Source organism: Lycorma delicatula, chromosome 2 (genome assembly GCF_047948215.1).
Source record: "Lycorma delicatula isolate Av1 chromosome 2, ASM4794821v1, whole genome shotgun sequence".
Taxonomy (NCBI): Eukaryota; Metazoa; Arthropoda; class Insecta; order Hemiptera; family Fulgoridae; genus Lycorma; species Lycorma delicatula.
The window spans coordinates 109,827,996-109,837,514 of record NC_134456.1 but is presented as its reverse complement, the minus strand read 5'-3'; the positions used below and the strand labels follow the sequence as shown (position 1 = coordinate 109,837,514).

General features: G+C 29.6%; 1 protein-coding gene across 3 annotated transcripts in view; it reads left to right on the top strand.

The window, feature by feature from the left end:
* dock (SH2/SH3 adaptor protein dock) overlaps positions 1 to 9,519 on the top strand; it is a 53,704-nt gene that overhangs the window by 1,251 nt on the left and 42,934 nt on the right. The window lies entirely within an intron of this gene.

Here is a 9,519-nt window from a genome sequence, read left to right as displayed (position 1 = left end):
TTGCATATTTTTTGCTAACCTAATTACTTATAGTTGTTAAAGTAGACCCACCTAATTTTGATGAAATTTATTCTTATTTAATAAGAATAAATGAATAAAGTAATTAAAATAACTTGTTTTAAAACAAGTTATTTAGCATTTTCAGTTCATGAAGGCCTGTTTTGAATTTTATTGCTCATAAAATAAGTAGTGAGTTCATTCATTTAGTATTTAGTTGTGTGTAGAGATATTTGTACATTTTTTTAATTTTTAACAAATATTTCAGTTATTTTCAATTTTTGCTTTTCTCTTTAAGTTGCTGGGTAAAATTAATGAACTTTGCAGTTGGTTGGTGTGGTTGCATTTAGGTGGATATGATCAAACAGTTCAGTGTTTAATTTCTGGTGCTAAGGTCTGACATTTTTATCATGCAATTCCATTCTAATAACTGATACTCATTAACACATTAGCTTCGGATTGCATGAGGATCATCCAGTTCAAACAAATTTCTTCAGTTCACTTTTTTTTTAAATTAAATTTTCAGTACTGTTTGTACAGCCACCCTGTACCGTATGTACAGTCTGTACAATCTTATAAATTGCAGTTAGATTAATGTACTGTTTACCGTTTGCTTTTAGTAAAGTGTGATTGTTTTTCTTACCCGTTATAGATTAATTCTCTGGTATTTGTTAATCCTATATTAAGAAAGCTTAGTCATTATAGGGATTTTCAGTCTCACATCAGTGGCATTAAATAAAGAATAAAATACTGAATTACTTATTAATTTTTCCTGTTTTTTGTCAGTTCTGAGAAAAATATATAAAATTTTGTTTTGTATTTTTCATAAAATTGGATTTTCTGATTTGTTATCTTCACGTGTTATTGAGATTTTTTAGTTTATATTTCAAGGGCATGAAAAAAAAATTCATGCCAGTTGGAAATAAAATGCAAATTTCAGTGCATTCTCCAATGAACAATACAAGTCTTAAGTGCAGAGGTATGTTTTTGGAAATGATCACTTTAAATTTGAGTTGATAGAAGCAGACTTTTTCAGTTTTATAAAAAGAAGAATAATGTTAGCTTTATTTTTTAGTGAAATTAAAAAAAACAATTTAATAATTTCTTGTGATTTAATTCGTCCTTATTATGTATATTGCCATTAAAAACATATGCTATAAATTAAGTATGTACTAGATTTTTTTTTTTTTTAAATACAAGTAAACTTTCTGCTGTGAGAATCTTCCAACATCTAATGTATTGTCATCTAATGATGTTTATAGGGAATTTTTATATTTTGTCTTCAGAGAGACTGGGTCCATTTAATTCTTGTTTAGTGTTATTTTGTGTGCCATTAAATTTCATATATGCAGATTTAAGGATATTGTAAAGAGTTAAAAATTGTTGATTTAAATTGAACATTCATAATTGCTCACTTCTTGCCTGGGAAAGGATAGAACTAAAGTGAAGTATTTTGATTAGTGGTTATAATATTCTAGTGATAATTCATTTACCATGATTGAGAAAGTGCATTTTTCTTGAGGAATGCAAAAGTGCTTGGAATTTCAGGAGAAAAGTGAATTTTTTAAAAGGATGTGTTAGATGTAATAGATGGTTTTATTAATCCTGTGATTAATTTTTGATTATATACAATTGGGGATTTGCCTCTGATTTTGATGAAATATGGAATGTACCATATTTATGTCTTAAGTTATTTGTTACAACTGAGATTATCCATTGGAAACACTTTTGACTGGAATTATGTCCCTTGTAAGTTACGCAGTACCATAACCAAAATTTTCATAATTCAGCGCTGTATAAGTGTAATTTACCTTATCTTTGGATTAAATAGTTGGTTATTGTTTGTAATTATGACTCAACCTAATAATTGTCCAGTTTAATATTTAAAGTAAATTAGATGCAGTTAGCAAGTGATGTGAGCATTAAATTGTTTTGATATTGTATGAAGTCCAGTACACAGAATTGTTATTTACCTAACATAACCTTAACCTTGACCTAAACCTTACTAAACTCAATTGAATTTCTCTTGAACCAGGCTATTTACTCCATAAGTAGTATGTATTGTATTTAACGTAACTCCTTAACGGTTCTATTTGAATGGAAAATCTTGTAATTATGCAGATTTATTTTCTTTAAAACCTTTGTCATTACGCCCATTTTTTCTTCATATTTATGTTTTTTGTGTTTAATTAGAAGGAATTGACTCATTTTAAGACCTTATTTACATACTTTTACTATCTTGCAATAGAAAATTAAAATAATATGTACTACTAAGTAATATCATTCCACAAATCTAAATGCCAAGTAAAGAAATAAAAATATATTGAATAGTTGTTCCAACATTTTAAAAAATAAATAATAAAAACATGCTCAACTAAAAAATAAAACTAATGCGCACATCAATAACTGAACTTTCATTCAATGTAAACAAGTAAGTAGGCGCCAGGCATAGGCTGGAAACAGTTGAGAGAAATGATACAAAACAAAGTACATACACTAGTGCTTCTCTGTGCAACCACAACACACTAGGGAACTAAGCGTACCCATGCACATTGAAATAAATTGTCAAAAAACAGAAAAAAACCAAACCAGACAATATGCAAGAACAAATTATTTAATCAAGGGCGCTTTTTTGACAAAAAAATGATGACAGGTAATTTTTATCAGTACAACCAATGACAGATTATTTCATCAAAAACCAGCAAGGGGTTAACATACCATAACCTAGGTTCAATTTTCTTAGCTCACCGGGTTGGTCTAGTGGTGAACACTTCTTCCCAAATCAGCTGATTTGGAAGTTGAGAGTTTCAGCGCTCGAGTCCTAGTAAAGGCAGTCACTTTTATACAGATTTGAATACTAGACCGTGGATACCAGTGTTCTTTGTTGGTTGGGTTTCAATTAACCACACATCTCAGGAATGATCGAACTGAGACTACACTTCATTTACACTCATACATATCATCCTCATTCATCCTCTGAGGTAGTACCTGAATTGTAATTCCCAGAGGCTAAACAGAAAAAAGAAGGAATGTTAAACTTTTTTAACATCTGATGCTATTGGTATTATACAATTTATATAGAAGTAGAGTATCTACTTACAACAGTTGTGAGTATTGACTATCCAAGCACTTTCGGATTATTCCTCCATCATCAGGGATACTGATCAATTATGAATTTTATAGTTGTGCATATAACAGATAACAGTTTTAAACATCATACTGACGTTGACTTATTTTAACTATTGACAATCAACTGTTATAAACAATAATTTTACATTTTATTTTTATTTTAATTCCCATGTATAAAAATTATATGCACAACTATAGAATTCATAATTAATCAGTAACCCCTGATGATGGATAAATAATCCAAAAGTGCTTAGATAGTCAATACTCAGAATTGTTGGTAAGTGGATACTCTATTTCTATATAAATAATGTAACCTAACTTGTATCTAAACCTACCCTTACTTAATTTAATCTTAAGTTAATTTAATCTCTTTCTTAACTTAAGTAATAAACATAACCAAATTATTTAGTCTGAAAATAACGTCTATTGCACTTATACATTGCTGAATGAAATTTTTGTGATGGTACTGTGTATCTTAGGAGGGATGTAACTCGGGTGAAATATGTTTCTGACGAATAATTTCATTTGTAATGAATAAATTATGTCCTAAAAAGGTTACATTCCAAATTTCATCAAAATCGGAGGTGAGTTCCTAATTGTATGTAATTATCTATTTTTTGAAAAGAATTATTGGCCCTTTTTGCCAGATAATTATGTGTATTAATATAAACTAATTAGACAATTAAGATCTAACTCAAAATTGAACTTATTACTAATAAAGGCTATACAGTATTTGTTTATACATTTAAATTTTTGAAATACTGAACTTGCACGGCTAATGCAAGTAAAAACATTAAGATGCTTGTTATTCTTTTTTCAATTTATAAATCTTGCTTTTGTATTAAAAAAAACCCTGTTTCAAGGAAGAAAGTACAGTACAGCAGCACTTTGCAAAACAATTTTAAATATTATTGGAAGTTCTGTACTGTGATATTTGTAACAGAATAATGATAATTGCAGTAATGTATAAATCTTATTTCAAGTAATATTTTTGTATTATTGAGCCGTGATTTCACTGATAGACAAAAAAAATTTTTTTCTCAAAGAAAACACATGTACTTAATATAGTCTAACTGCATTACTAACAAAATATATATAACTTTCAAATCACCACACATGTTCCAGCTATGTTTTTTGTAATTTATTTTTTCAAGAACATCTTTCATCACATCGTATATCTTTTTCAAATTAATACAATAAGCGATTGGTATTGACATATATTTGTTACCGTTGTGTAGTAGAACCACTTTTAAACTATATTTGCATGAATCTATGAAAAGGTGCCAGTCCTCAGGTTTATGAACTTGTCCTAAGTGCAACAAAAGCTCATCAATATTTGTGCCGTAAACCAAATTATTTTCATTAATAAACTGCTGAGAAAGTTCTTTTTGTCTGCTTTGAAAGCCCAAAATTTTTGTATTTTTTTGAAGTAAATTCCAACCTTGCAGTCTTGACCCTAACAGTTCAGTTTGATTTTTTGATAAATTTAAATCCTTAACTAAATTACTTAATTTACCTTGTGATATAAGATGTGGCTTATTGGAACATAAATGAAAATCATTGTTGTCTTCTTCAGTAGTGCTGATTCTTCATCGCTGCTTTTGAAACATTCACTCACAGGTAGTTCAGGAATTGGAATAATTTCACTGTGAGGTACAGGCCTGATTGCAGATTGCAATGAAGGATATTTAAGTAAACATTAACTAAAAAATTCCAGACACACTTGTTAAACAAAAGTAACAATCGGTTACATGATCCTTTGGTTCACGCCAAACCGTAGCTACATCAAATGGCAAAGCCTTCCATGTACCTTTCAGCCATCCTCTTAAATACACAACAGTTAGTGCATACTATATGAAGACCCCATGTCTTATCCTGATCACCAATTTTACGCTGGAAGTACAAATGATGTGCTTTTTTAATTAAAGGTATAATGTTTTTTCTATTCGATTTTACAGTACTCACCACATACATAGCAAAAGGCATCCACATCATTTACACAATTTCAAGGCATTGTGACACTGCACTGTTAATAAATTTAAGACAGCAATAAGACTGAACAAAATTAATTCATTCCTAAATATATTGCTTAATGCCAACAACACAACTGTGTTTTCAGCCATATGTTTTGACCAGCACAACTTGATTAATTTTGTGCATGAAGTCTCACTCTTTAGTATTAGATATGATGTCATAATATGTGATTCTGATATGACGTAATTCTTTGTCTAGTATTGTTCATTTATAGCTTACAAATTACGTTAACACAGTTAACCAATGAAAAATGAGATAACAAAATACAATATAGGAGCTTAAAATCTAACTATAGTTGAAAAATGAAAAAATCCTTTAATTTAAATTTAAAAATTTTTCAAAAATGGTCGGTGATAGAAAGATTCCGAGTTCATATTCATTTTCAGCATAAAAAAACATTAAAATCATGTATCGCATGTTAGGAAACAAAAATTATGTTTATCAGTGTTTTTAAACACCTGGGTAATAGTTTACTTTATTGGTTATGGAACATATAAAATATAAAATTTTCTGATGAAAGCTTTATGATTCCATATTTTTAATAGTCCAGGGTATGATATAAAATCAATAATTAACAAGATTGAGTTGATCATTTTGTTTGTCATTGTGTGGTTTTTTCAAAAATATTTCAAGTTACTAATTATTTTATAACATATTTATAAGTGCCCAGGGTGTAAAATTTTATGGCTAAAAGATGGCAGGGTTTTAAGTGAGCACATTGTATATTTAAAATTTTTTCTCATTAGTGAAGACATTGAAAAGTTGCTTAACATGCCCTGATCATAGTTATGTACACTGGAAAATAGAGCAATGTGATAGTTGTGGTACTGTTAAAGAGTATAGTGTCCAGAAAGTTTTAGATATTATTGCTTCTGAAGTACCTAGGTAGACTAAATTATATACAACCCACCGGGTTGGTCTAGTGGTGAACGCGTCTTCCCAAATCAGCTGATTTGGAAGTTGAGAGTTCCAAGTCCTAGTAAAGGCAGTTATTTTTATACGGATTTGAATACTAGATCATCGACATTGCTTTTCTTTGGTGGTTGGATTTCAATTAACCACACATCTCAGGAATGATCGTACTGAGACTGTACAAGACTATGCCTCATTTACATTCATACATATTCTCATTCATCCTCTGAAGTAACCTGAATGGTAATTCCCAGAGGTTAAACAGGAAAAAGAAAGATTAAATTATATAAGAGATTTTTGTGATAAAATTTTCAAGTTTTAACTCTGAAAAAAATGTTATCAGTAATTTACTTAGTTATTTCCATTTTAAGTGTTAAATATAGATACTGTGTAATCTGTGAATATATTTTTAACATCTGCCATTCCACCTACATGTAAGTTCATGAAAAGATATGTTTGAAGTCATAATCTGTATACATAACTAATTCAGAGTTATGTTGTATTACTGCAGGAGCTGATTTAGTACGTTATATAAAAAAATATGTTTAGAAATGCTGTCTCCATGAATTATGGCTAGCAAAATAATTTGCCTTGACTTTTTTGCTTCGGAAGTAAAGCAAGGCATACTGAAATTGTTCGGATTCTGATAAAGGGGCAAATTTGGTAGTGTTAGAGCTGAGTGTAATAGTTTCTGAGAATTTTGTTATTAACCCCAAAAAATTGAAGTAAAATGAAATGATTTATTAAATCTGCCATAAATTAAATTTTCAGTTAATGAATCAAAAAAATTTTTAGAGAATTAAAATCTGATAAAAATTGATATATTAAAAGTCAGTAGAAAATAAATACAAGTTTCAGAAATTCAAATGTTAATGCTTAACAAAACAGATCAAAAAGACAAGACAGAATAAACATGACCTCTTCTACATTCCTTTCTGTTCTGTTCTATCTATCAACCTCAACATAATTCTTGGACAATGATAACATGAAAATGTTCTTTGTCCCCAAAGAAAAAAATTCTTCATAATTCTATGTCTTATATCCTCATTTATCTAGTTTATATATTACAATCTTTGTCTTGTACTACAGGTATTACATTCTGTGTATCTCCCTCTATTACCAAATTAATTGAATTTGAGTGGCTAAATATATGTCCTACCAAGTTTCTTTACAAGATCTCGTAAAATTTCTTTTTTTACCAATTTGTCTTAAGATCTTCATCTAATAATCATCAACCTATCTAATTTTCAACATTCACTTACATCACATTTCAAAGGCCTCTATTCTTTTCCTCTACTTTTTCAGCTGTCCGTGTTTCACTACCATAATGTGCTATACTTTGCACAAGCATTTTAATAATAATAACTGTAATTCTTATATCTGTAGATATTTCTTTCTAGCATCCAGAAGTTACTTTTTGGTATCTAGAAATCAACCTGTAGATACTAGAAAATATCTACAAGTTAGCTAGATATTAGTGAACATCTTTTTATGTGAAAGTTGTTGCTTGTGCTAGTCTTTTGATTTTTACATTAATTCATCCATCGTTTGTGATTTTGCTAGTTAAATAAATAGTATTGTAAATTCTTGTACATAGTGTTTATTGTGTAACATTAAGTTCTTCATTATACTCTTTTCTGGCCTATTTCTACATTTATTTTCAAATTGAATCTCCTAAGAATGAATCCATGCTATTCAACATTTTTTTGTAACTTATTTTCTTATTTTTGTCTAGAACAATATTATCAGTGAACTTCATCATTCTTATTAAAATAGTATTTTAAAAACATTTTCTTTGATAGTTTTCCATTCTTAATTCCAGTTCTCAATGAAATACAAAAATTATATCATTTTCATTATCAAATGCTTTCTCTAAAACCAGAAATTAAGGTTAGTTCATTCTTAATCCTAGCTTCTAGACTTAGTCTAAGGACTGAATTGCTTCCCTTGTAACCATGCCCTATTTGAAACTATACTGCTCATCTAATATTGTACATTTTATTTTCTTTGAACTATTGTGTATTTTTTTAAAACATGAAACATTTGATGGATGGTGTGTAGTTCTCAAATCTATATACTTTATTTTGCTTTCTTTTATGTCAACAATTTTTTTCTTGTGGTGAAAAAAGGGTAAAGATCATATTTTAACTTTATTTTTGTGGAGTATTATAGTGTTAAGTAATTATGTCTGTAAATAAGCGCACTCAATTTCTCTTATTCATTGTGTATATACAAGGGCTGTCCAGAAAGTAACTTATATTTTGAAATAAAAAACCATCCAAATAAAAAAAAAAGAAATTTTATTATGTACATTTGAAAGCGACAATCTTAAACTATTTTTCTATATAGTCGCCATTTAAATTGAGGCACTTGTCAACGATGCACAAGCTTTTCAATTCCTTCTCTGTAGAAATCTGCCGCCTTAAGATTTTGGCACCCATCTTGCACAAAACTTGTGATAACCAAGCTTTCCCAATACAATTTCATGCAGTACACTTTGTGAAATTTGGGGGAAATGAAGCGAGAGTTTCGTAATCATAATGTGGTCATTTTCACAAATTTTATTATTGATTTTCATCATCAGTTCCTCAGTCACAAGGCTAGGCCGACCACTGCGGTTTTCATCATGAACATTGGTGCGATCATTTTTAAACTGAATGCATCACTGCCTCACTCCACTTTCATTCATTATTCCATCGCCGTACACCTCATAAAGTTGCTGATGAATTTCTTTTTGGTTTGAGGTTTTTTGCCAGTTAAAACCTAACCACTGAATGCACCTCACAACTCGCAGGATTTTCTATTGAAGTGCACATTTCAATAATTCACAACGAACAAAGTAGAAAAATCATAGTCCACATGCTGCAACAGCTTGTTGTGTACTGAGTGTAGAAATGTTTTGACACCAAGATGGTGGCTCTATCACCACCCATTTCCATGCTAGGCTCAAATGTAAATTACTTTCTGGACTGCCCTCGTGTATATATATTTATATGTAAAAATTCACAATAAAACCTAACTACCACCAATAGTGATGCATAGGCAAACAAAGGAAACACATTCATAAAACACTAAAAATTCAGTGGATTGTAAGAAAATGGAATACTCATAAGAAGTTTTAGAAAAGCCATTAGAATGTCTTACTTTTTTCACTATTGATTTATAGTTCATACTTAAATGGACAAGGTATTTCAAAAGACTTTAAATCACTTTTTCAGTCATATCACTTATGTTAATTTCATTATATTTAAGTAGATAATGTGACTGAATGGGTTAAAAACTTTATTAGATTAGTTATTTGGTTTTACTTTTTTTAAATGTGATAGGTGGAGTTTCTGCTTGTCTGTGTGCAGACATGACAAATCTGCACCACTGTGTGAATTTAACATGTCTCCCCATCACTCCTTACATGACTTTGGCTACCGATCATTCTAACTTAATCATTAC